This window comes from Merops nubicus, unplaced genomic scaffold (genome assembly GCF_000691845.1).
Source record: "Merops nubicus isolate BGI_N331 unplaced genomic scaffold, ASM69184v1 scaffold3772, whole genome shotgun sequence".
Classification (NCBI taxonomy): Eukaryota; Metazoa; Chordata; class Aves; order Coraciiformes; family Meropidae; genus Merops; species Merops nubicus.
The window spans coordinates 2,471-12,085 of record NW_008592694.1 but is presented as its reverse complement, the minus strand read 5'-3'; the positions used below and the strand labels follow the sequence as shown (position 1 = coordinate 12,085).

Genomic DNA, 9,615 nt, shown 5'->3' with positions numbered 1-9,615 from the left:
GCTCATGTTCAGTCAGCTGCCCATCAACACCCCCAGGTCCTTTTCCACCAGGCAGCTTTCCAGCCACTCCTCCCCAAGCCTGGAGCATTGCCTGGGGTTATTGTGACCCAAGTGCAGGACCTGGCACTTGGCCTTGTTAAACGTCATACAGTTGACCTCAGCCCATTGCTCCAGGCTGTCCAGATCTCTCTGCAGAGCCTTCCTACCCTCAGGCAGATCGACACTCCCACTTAATTTTGTGTCATCTGCAAATTTACTGAAGGTGCACTCGATCCCCTCATCCAGGTCATTGTTAAAAATATTAAGCATGACTGGTCCCAAAACTGAGCTCTGAGGGATACCACTCGTGACTGGTCACCAACAGGTTTTCACTCCATTCACCACATCTCTGGGCTCAGCCACCCAGCCAGCTTTGAGCCCAGCAAAGAGTCCACCTGTCTAGGCCATGAGCCGCCAGCTTCTCCAGCAGAATGCTGTGGGTAACTCTGTCAAATGCCTGACTGAAGTCCAGGTAGACAACATTCACCACTTTTCCCACATCCATCAGATGGGTCACCTGATCATAGAAGGAGTTGCCCTTCATGAACCCCTGCTGACAGGACCTTATCCCCCTGTTGTCCTGAACTTGCTGCATGATCACCACCAAGATGAGGTATTCCATAATATTCCCCTGTACCAAGGGTTTTTTTGAAGAAGATTGAGCACAGATGTGTTAATTCCCCATGACTTCCCACATGAAAACAACTGTGAAACAAGGAAGGTAACTTTGCTTTGTGCGTGTTCCTATCCTAGTTAAAAAAAAAAGCTAGAGGGTTAATTGTTGTCTCTCCTCTGGCTTCTTCACCAATATTTTGTGTACAAACAGGTGGTCTCATATCCCAGTTTCTCTCTTATTGGAAACCGTAACATGGACCGATGAATATAGCAGAGGAGCAGTCATAGTTTCATATTTTTTTCCAAAGAAACAGCTGCTCCCACTGCCCCTTCCTTAAAACCCTTTAATCACATCTATTATATGTCTGTATCTGCATATATGTGAGTGTGTGAATGTATATATGCATATGAGTATATACGGGTACACAGAGACGTTCTATTCTATTCTATTCTATTCTATTCTATTCTATTAATTTGATTAGAGTTTAAAGGATAGACCTCTACACAGATAGTCCCAGAGGATGTGCTGAAGGTAGAGAAAGGAGGTTGAAAGGAGGAAGGTGTGGGGCTTCAGGTGTGGATCCCCATTGCCAAAAGTGCTTGGGGAAGCTGGAGCCAGTGCAGGATCCAGGGATGCTCTGGAGATGGGTGGGGAGTACCAGGAGGAGTACCATGCTCGAGACAGAGGGCATATGGAAATGAGAAGTCAGCAGTTTTTCATGCAGATGTGAGAGCAATGCAGCACAAGGCTGAGCATGGGGCCACTACAGACAGAGATGAAAGCTCTGTAGTTTCCAGAAAGGAGTGAAGGGGAATGAGGTGCTGCAGACATGAGGAGTCTGGACATTGTGCCCTGGCAGAGCCTAAGCTACTCAATGACATGATCAGAAAGAGCAAGACCAGCAAAGCATTGCAGGCCTGAAATTTATCTATGGGGTGCCGTTGGGCTGCATGCCTGATCTCATGTAAATGAGATGTATTGAAACCCTAACAAAATGTGCACAATCTCATCCTATTTTGTCCTTTTCTTCAGGTCCTATTGATGTGATGTGTAGAGCTGTGAGATCGGTGCTTCACAATGAACTTGCCTTTGCAAAATCTCTGCAACATTTATTCATCAAGGTCTGTGGTATTCCCACGGTCAAGGTCCATGAAGGTTCCCTCAGCTTTCATATTCCCTCAAAACACAACAAATATGCCGGATGACTTTGAAAATGGGACATGGATCTGAAGCCTCTTCCCCAAAACAGTTGATAATGAACAGTAACCATGCTGCTATCAAGTCCTCCCTAAAGGAGTTTCGGTTTAACCAGGATTTCTAACCAAAACGTAATCATTTCAAGTATGTGTGCTTGCTTATTCCCTTTATTTGTATTAAGGGGGGGGAGGAGGGAAGTTCCTTACTGGAAGGATCCAGGTAAATTAGGTTCTACAACTGCATTAAGGACTTTTATCCTCACTGTATTAATGAGATAAATGTTATCCCAGAGAAGTCACAGTCAGTATAAAGCTGAGGGATCATGAAGGTCAAGTTCTCTTCTTCAATGGCCAGCATCTGAGGAGGACTCTGTTCATTCTGCCTTTGATCCTGATCCATATGAGCCTGAATCCAGCTCTAGAACCCAGTTCCTGTCTGCCACTGAGTCCAGACTGGTACTTCCCCAGTGTCTGCCCACAGCACCAGTGGTGACAGTGACAATTGTGATCGGGGGTCTTGGGTTCAATACTGGTTTTGTATATGTTCGTAGAAATTCAATTTTTTATTATTATTATTTTCATTAAAACTGGTTTAGTCTTCTTTTCTAACCCATAAGACTGTCTCCCTTATTTCCTTTCTCCTCCCCTTTATGGAAGGAAGAGGGGTTAACAGAGAGCACTGTTTTAGGTCTAGTTGGCAGCCCTGACCCTAAACCTTGAAAAATCTCAGGCCAAGAATATGTCCTGGGGAGCTCAAAATGTGAATATTCACTGCTCTGCAGGAGGTTTGAGCCTCCAGCATAAAACCTGGCCTAATAAAGAGAATTCTTTGTGTCGATGCTCTGCTTTTTACCATCACAGTTTCTTTCACAGTATAAAATACAGTCTACTCCAGGCACTCCTGAAGCTCAGAAATCTCCAACTTATCAGCTTCTGTTTGAACCCTCACATGAATGCTTGAACAGTTACTTGTAGCTGCACAAACTTTTAAAATTATTCCCCTTAGATTCTGTTTTGTGAACAGCAATACCCACAAGTCTGTTTGCAGTCAGTTGGTAGTATTTGATGATGTGGAATCACTCACAGAGCCAGGTTCCCTTGTTACATGCCTACCTGATGCGTTTTTTACAATATTGTCATACTTTACTTAGGTTGATGTTAGTAGCTGATACTACATGTGATGCATAGTGATTTAAGATACATATTTTCTGCTGAGATTTTTTTAGTTTGCCATATTTAAGTGAGGTTCTGACATACCTGAATGATCTCACACCTTTCATCTCTTCCCCTTTATACAGTCACATAATGGAAATTAAGCAACTGAGTGATAATATTAGTGTTTTTCTCACAAATTACATGAGATTTCCGAGGCAATTTGATTATAATTAATTCCACCCAGAGGTTTTCTTATTCATCATTAGGAAATTTTACCTGGATTCTTCACAAGTTTTTAGCTATGTGGTATGGCTCCTTCACAGATTTTGAAAGACTCAATAATTTTTTATTATTATTATTTTCTGGTTCTTCTGCTGACATTTATTTGCTATTTGAGCAGATGAACAAGTTCAATGACCGCTGAACAAGTTTAAAACATTGTCATTATTTTTAAGCATAATTTTCATTTTCTAATAGTTTGCATCATTACATATAGGATAACACAGCCCTTTTATTTAGAAGGTAGAAAGGGAGAAAGAGCAATGAACAGTAATAAGAACAATTTAAGCTAAGGGACAACACCAGAACAAGAACAGATAGATATAAATTGTCTATGAATAAGATTAAGTATTTAGAAGTTTCTATTCTCATTATTGCTGTCTATTACAATCTTCACTGGACCCTTTAGCTTCTGCAGATGGTTATTCATTTGTACCCATAAGAAAGCAGGCATCTAACAGCACCAGCTTTCACATCCAGGTGAAACAGTTATAATAACAAACAGTTATTTCCTACCTCTCTGGCATTTAACAAGTTTACTAATGGCTGTAATAATGACTACTGCCCCATGTGAGAGTCATGGAGGCAGGAATGGATGCAGTGGAGATGTTCTCTCAAATAAAAGAAGAAAACGATTTTGTCATAGATTTGCAGATTATTTTCTTGCTCCTGATAAATTTTAACCTCTTGTTTCCTTTATATTTGAAGACAGTTGGGTTTGTATAGGCTTATGCCCCCCATGGATGTTTTGGCTTTTCAGATACGACTGTCACAAAATTAATGATCCAACTGACTCACTCTTCTAGGAGGCTAGCCAGCAGGGACACCTTTTTGTGTGGTATGTCCTTGTCTTTTCTCAGGACAGTGGTCATCTTTCAACAGTCTAGTGATTCACCAGAAGTGTTTTCCACGAATACTTTCACATCATTACATCATGTAGAAAGGTGTAGAAGGTACTGTGGTGGACTCAGACACTTAGAATCATAGAATCATAGAATCATTTAGGTTGGAAGGGACCTTCAAGATCATCAAGTCCAACCATTGAGCTATTAGGGCTCTAAAGTCCTCTGCTAAAACAGATCAGAATCTGTCAGGGTTGGAAGGGACCACAAGGATCACCCAGTTCCAACCCCTCTGCCATGAGCAGGGACACCTCCCACTAGATCAGGCTCCCCAGAGCCTCATGTGCTACCTATTCCCAATGACCTCAACTTCCTGACTACAGACGTCAGCCATTCTGTCACATACAAGCAGGAAAACCTTGCTATCCTGTCAAATCACACCTTTTTTCTTGTAGAAGAGATTCAAATGAGGCTAGTTTCTTAGCCACTTTTTTCACCCTCCTTTTATTGCCGTCTACTGTCCTTCCTTCCTTGTTCACTCATATGCCTATTTAACCTTTTCTCATACAAGAATTTCTGCTTTTATTACACTAGTTTCCAACTACTCTTTTTTAAGACTAAATCTTTTTCATTTGAATAGCAGCCTGAATGATAGTTTGTGTTGTTTGCCTGCCTTGCTCTCCTGCTGTATATGTCCAGTTTTTACGTTTATTTTGACCTGAAGAAACAACGTATCTTTGGGAAGTTACAGGTCTCGTGCCTTGTCTTCTCTCCTCTTCTCAACAAAAGTCTTAATCTGCTAGTTAGAACTTATTTTTAGTGAACCAGCCCTTTCTGTTCTCCATGATCTCCCTTAGAGCATAACAGTTATCTGCCATTATTTTAATATTTTGCTTCATACCATTATGGATCAGATTGTTATAGGGAACCTTCTCTTTCTTTCTATTCCCCTATTGTAAAAGCTAATGTTAAGAATTAATGATACTTCTAAAAGTTGTTTGATTCTTTTTGTTTCTTTTTGCATCACAAAGCATAAAGTTGCTGAAGTTTGAGGTAGCATATGCAATAAACTTTTTGGTCTTAAACTCCTTGTTTGGCATTAAATATCTTTTTTTGTTTACTGCATGTTCTGTGAGGAAGTATGCTGTATCTTACTAAAGAATGAATTTTAACATTGGCATTGTTCATTCTTCTACAGAAGGGTAAGCATCAGTTTTCTTCTTTTTAGTTTAATGTGTTGACTCAGTCAATAAAATCTAAGAATATCTGCAGACTTGTATTCAGTACACTGGAAGTTTATTCTCAAGTTTTAAAGAAATATGTATTCTCTGTTTGCCCAGTAACAGCTCAGAGTGAAACAACTGTGGGACATCAGCAAAAGATGAAGCATTCACAAACTTAAGCAACCACTCGGGCAAGACTAGTTTTGGTACCAAAATTAATGTTTACACTCCCTCTTACTCCTTTCAGCCCTGGACTTAATTGATCACAGAAGTAACATTGTAAAATACACATTAAGAAATATCTGCCTGCAATTTTATTTTTAGGGAAAAATGACAGGAGTTAATGAAACAGAAACCATCAGATGGAGATTCAGATATTTTACGTGGTTTCTAATACAGCAAAAGCAGCACTGAGACCTGACTCAGTGTCTAAGCCTTGCAGTGAAGTTCATGAGAATCTCATCTAATAAAGGAATATAGTACAACTTAAGGCTGTAGAATCTCTGCTTACAGTCCAGGTTTTGTTTTTCTTTTTTGCATAGTTCAGATAATGCCATGATACCTAAGGTCGTGTTTGTGGCATGACACACACTGCATGAGCTTTATTTGAAGGGTAGGGTGACAACTGAGAGTCTGTCATCAAAATTTTTTTTAGAAGGAAGATTTCATTAACATCAGAGATATGAATCATTATGTGACAGCTTGCAGACTGAAGACATACACACAGCTATTTGCTTTCATTTGAATGCAAGACTGTGACAGGATCCCAGCTAACACAAAAATGTTGGCAGTTGCTTATGAAATGATTGCTATGACTATGAGAATTGTTACAGATGTTGATTTTGTGATGATGCTTACTAAAATCCCATTTCATTTAGCACTGAGATGCTCCACTTAGAACATGTCAGACATCAGATGATTCAGAGATAAAAATGATAATGAAGCAGCTGTGACAGGAGCACTTCTGTTGTGTCTCTGAATGCATATTCTGGTCCATCCACCCACTTCACTCCAAGGGTTATCTATCATCAGCAGGTAAAAACAGGAAACAATAATAGAACAAATCCTCTGAAAAGTTTGTGAAGTCATTCTGTACCTGAGAAAATCAGACTACATTCTTTTTGAATCATAACCTCCAGGAAATCTTTATTTCAGTAATTTCCTATAGTCATGCAGTGAGAATTAGTGTCAGTAAAAGCCCCCAGTGCTTAGCACATTTCTCAGAAAGCTCATGTGTCTTGTAGTACAAGTATCACCACTTTTCATCTCACAGCCATAGATGAGAATTAACACAATCATTAATCTACATATATTTTGGTAGAGATGCAACCTTTAAAACTCATTGCTGCCTTTAAAAGTACAAATGTCTGTTAACTAAAAGGACAGAGAAATAAAAAAAATCTAAATACAGGAAGGGAATTTTCATCTTTTATGACGGTCATTCTTTTAATTTCCAAAATCCTTTTTAAAAAGGATAATAAATCAGCTATGTTCATTCAGTTTCCCGCTAAAAGGACTTAAAAGCCTGCCTTTGCATCCCCTTTCTATTTTCTTTTCTTAGACTGGATTTCTTTACAAAGCTATTACTACAAGGTGAAGAGAAAGGATGTCAGTGGTTCTGTCCACGTGTTGTATTGCAGGTCGTGAGTGATTTGAAAAAAATGAAGAAAGGTATGATGCAAATCACACTGTGTGTGGAGAAGGGCACGTCTTTCTATATCTCCTATCTTTGCACTGCATTGATTCCAGCTGCTCCCAATTTCAGAAGTGTTTTCTGTAGGCTGTAATTGTCAAGGTCAGCTTCTATCTTGTTTTGGAGAGAGAAACAAGAGAACGCTACTATTTGTCTTCAAAAAATATTGTTTAAATCATGTCAGGTGGACTTTAGATTTTGATTTAATGTTCTTGTAAGGTCACCTTTTAGGTAATTTTGTGCAAGGCAGCATGTTCACTGAACAATGCACAATGCTGAGAGGAATGAGAGGTGGTAAATCTACAGAGTTTTTTTTCCACATTGCAAAATCAAGAAAATCCATGACATTTGTTGATTGACATAGCTTAAGCTTATCTAAATAACCAAATGTTCAGTGTGGGCTTTCGGTAACCTATTAGCACAATAAATTCTGATACAAAATGTTTTTTTTCTTGGTTTTGTTCTTTGTTTGCTCGTTTGTTTAGTCCGACCCATTGCAGTTGCAATTTAATGGTGGGGACTTGGCAGGGTACCAGTTGCTTCTCAACCTGAGAGACAGGATCTATAACTCATGAGGCTGTGGTTATTCTTAGTGGGTTTGTCCCTGCCATCTGAGTTTAAAACCACCCTGTTCAAATTTAAATTGTTAAATTTAGATCATGCAAAATTAAAGGTTACATCAGATACAGTGATTAAAAAAAATTATGCATTGCACTTTTTGTCATCAGTGAGGTGGATGTGGAGTTTCAGCACTAGCTTCAGCAGGACTGTCCAGTATATACTGCCTGCAGTATATATATCACAATGGAGTATATAACCTAGATATCTAAATTTAAGTTCAGTTCAAATTGATAGCTCTTTAAATGACATGGCCATAAGTCCATGCAAAAGATAATAAACCTGAAATTCACCTCAACTTGTCAGTACAGCCATCTCATTTCTCTGAGATGAAGGGAAGAAGATGTTGTACCATTGCTGTGGTTTGAAATTCTCTGTTTAGAAGCCTGCAGGTTCATACTCATTTTTTAACACTTCCAGTTAAGTTCTGGGAAGTTATTTGGTTTTTAAAGCACTGCACTGGTATTTTAACTGTCCTTGTTCAAGCATACCCAGGTGTGACACTACTTGTTAGTAGTTTGGGAGACTATGTCCAAGTCCTTTCCCTGATCATACTGATGTTACTGTATCTAGCCCTAGGAAATGCTTGACAGTAGTGTACCTGGGCTGTTGCCCAGTTCTAGAGCTCAGTCAAGGACTGAAGTGTTCTCTGCATGAAACCTATATAAATGCTGAGCTCTAGAATCCTTAAGACAGTCAAAACTACAAATATTAGCACCAGTTATTTGAAAGACCTAGTCAGAGGTGCTCTATTTTCAGATTAGTCTGTGTAATTAGCTGAAAGGAAAGGGAAGCACAAGTTCTCAGCTTGTCCTGCTTTAAGTCAGATTCCAATTTCTTCAGCAAATTCCCCACAGGTGCAAGAGGCATTCACTCCCTGGCTGGACACCTTGCTCCCTTCTTGTCAAAGGTGCATCATTATGCTGTGTGGAGAGCAAGACCAGCTGTACTAGGTGGGATGAGCAGTGATCCATGAGTGTGTTAGATGAATTTGGTCCCTTGGGAATTTCCACACAGTGCCATTAAGTGTATAAAGTCTAATGAGACTGGTTTCTTAAGCCAGTCTTGGTCTGGGTATGTGTACAACTATGACCACTTGAGAATTTCACTCAGTTCGATGTAAAAAATTTATGTAACAAATTAGGATAGATCCCTGCTGGTCTAGTGGTTAGGATTTGGCGCTCTCACCATCACAGCCCGGGTTCAATTCCCGGCCAGGGAAACTGAATTTTGACAGGCTGAGAGAGCTGGGGTTATTCAGCCTGAAGTGAAGGCTCTGGGGGAAGCTTATAGTGATAGACCTCCCAGTACTTGTCTATAAGAAGGCAGGGGAAGATCTGTTCTCAAGGGTTTGTAATAACAGGACAAGTGGTGAAGGTTTCAAGCTAGAAAAGGTGAAATTTAGGTTAGACAATAGGAAAAAGTTCTTTAATGTGAGGGTGGTTGATCAGTGAACAAGTTACCCAAAGAGGTGGAGAAGGCCTCATCCCTGGAGACATTCAAGGTCAGGCTTAATAGGGCCCTGAGCAAACTGACCTAGCTAGAGATGTCCTGGCTTATTTATTGTAAGGTGTTTGGATTAGATGGCCTTCAGAGCTCCCTTCCAGACCAATACATTCTGTGATTCTATGATAAAACAGTTAGTATTCATGAGTTAGTATTCTGAAGCACCATTATACACATGGATTCCTATATTTTTAAGCCTACTTTACTAACTGAAAGTCTTTCCTTAGATTTGGCCCTTTGTTTCTTCAAAGTAATCGGCTTTGTTGGTAAAAGATGTGGCTTCTCTATCCCAAAGGAGTGTGATAGGGATGGACATATAACCATGATGAGTTGATCAGCTGTGATGTGGTCACAGAACAATCTAAATGGCTAGATATACTTGCCTAAAATATATTTCCAAAAAGTTATCAGAATTTCCAGTGAGGAAACAGACTTGTGACATATTAAG

General features: G+C 39.7%; 1 non-coding gene across 1 annotated transcript; it reads left to right on the top strand.

Moving 5' to 3' along the window:
* The first annotated feature begins 8,811 nt into the window (after positions 1 to 8,811).
* TRNAE-CUC lies at positions 8,812 to 8,883 on the top strand. The gene has a single exon. It is a non-coding gene; the product is annotated as a tRNA-Glu (tRNA).
* Positions 8,884 to 9,615: the final 732 nt, after the last annotated feature.